Genomic DNA, 1,125 nt, shown 5'->3' on the forward strand with positions numbered 1-1,125 from the left:
GGCAGGAGGACTCAGAGACTCCAGGGCCTGCAGTGCCCAGTCCGGTCCCATGACCAGGATCCTCCCTTGGACCCAGTGTCCATGATGCTGAGTTTGAGCAGTCCTTGGAGAGAAGACAGGCCTGTCTGTTCAGTACTTTCTCTACCTGTCCCCTGTGCCATTGTGTCACCTCACCACCTGCTGTCCATGGTGCATGCCTTGGGATCAGGGCCACATGCACCTCACAGTCCGCAGCCCTGGGCGTACTGTGGGCTTGCTCTCATCAGAGAGACTCCCCGGGAGCCTAATGCTCTCGGATTTGTTCCTCTGTCTCACTCAGCACACGTCCCAGAGCCCAGTGTGGGCTGGGCTGCGCTGTGCAGGGCAGTCAGCCCTGAGAGCCAAAACCTGCTGGTGGCCTGAGCGGTAACAAGGCCTGGCCCCCAGGAGAGATGGGGCCAGGAGGTGCTGCACAGGGTTCCCTCTGCTGCTGAGTGAGGTCAACAACCAGATGTCACCAATCAACCCACCTGGTGACACAGAGTGAGACAGAGGACCTGCTGGACACAGGGCAGAGGGTGTTCACGGGGAGCTTCTCTGTTCTAACGAACATGCCCCACGTTGCTCTTAAATAGCCAGACACACCTTTGAGTTGCTGGAAAGCGTATTCTTTTTTTTTTTAATATATCTTTTTATTTTTTTACCGAGAGAAAGGGAGAGGTATAGAGAGTTAGAAACATCAATGAGAGAGAAACATTGATTCAGCTGCCTCCTGCACACTCCCTACTGGGGATGTGCCTGCAACCAAGGTACAAGCCCTTGACCGGAATCGAACCTGGGACCCTCAGTCTGGAGGCCAACGCTCTATCCACTGAGCCAAACAGGTTAGGGCTGGGAAGCGTATTCTTTAAGGTGCCAGTGCCTTGGGATTGTCTGAGTATCGCCAGCTCCTCCTTCATTGGCCCCTTCATCCCAAGATGCTCATTGGATGTGTAGAGACCCTCCCTGTGGGGATCTGGTGAGCAGGAGGGGAGGGGGTGGCTGTCCATGGCCCCCTCACCACATGCCTGTGCCTTCACATGTGGGTCTGTGGGGAGCCCTTGTGAGGTTGGGGAGGTGGTAGTCATGTGGAGGCCATATCTCTGG

This window comes from Myotis daubentonii, chromosome 2 (genome assembly GCF_963259705.1).
Source record: "Myotis daubentonii chromosome 2, mMyoDau2.1, whole genome shotgun sequence".
Lineage (NCBI taxonomy): Eukaryota > Metazoa > Chordata > Mammalia > Chiroptera > Vespertilionidae > Myotis > Myotis daubentonii.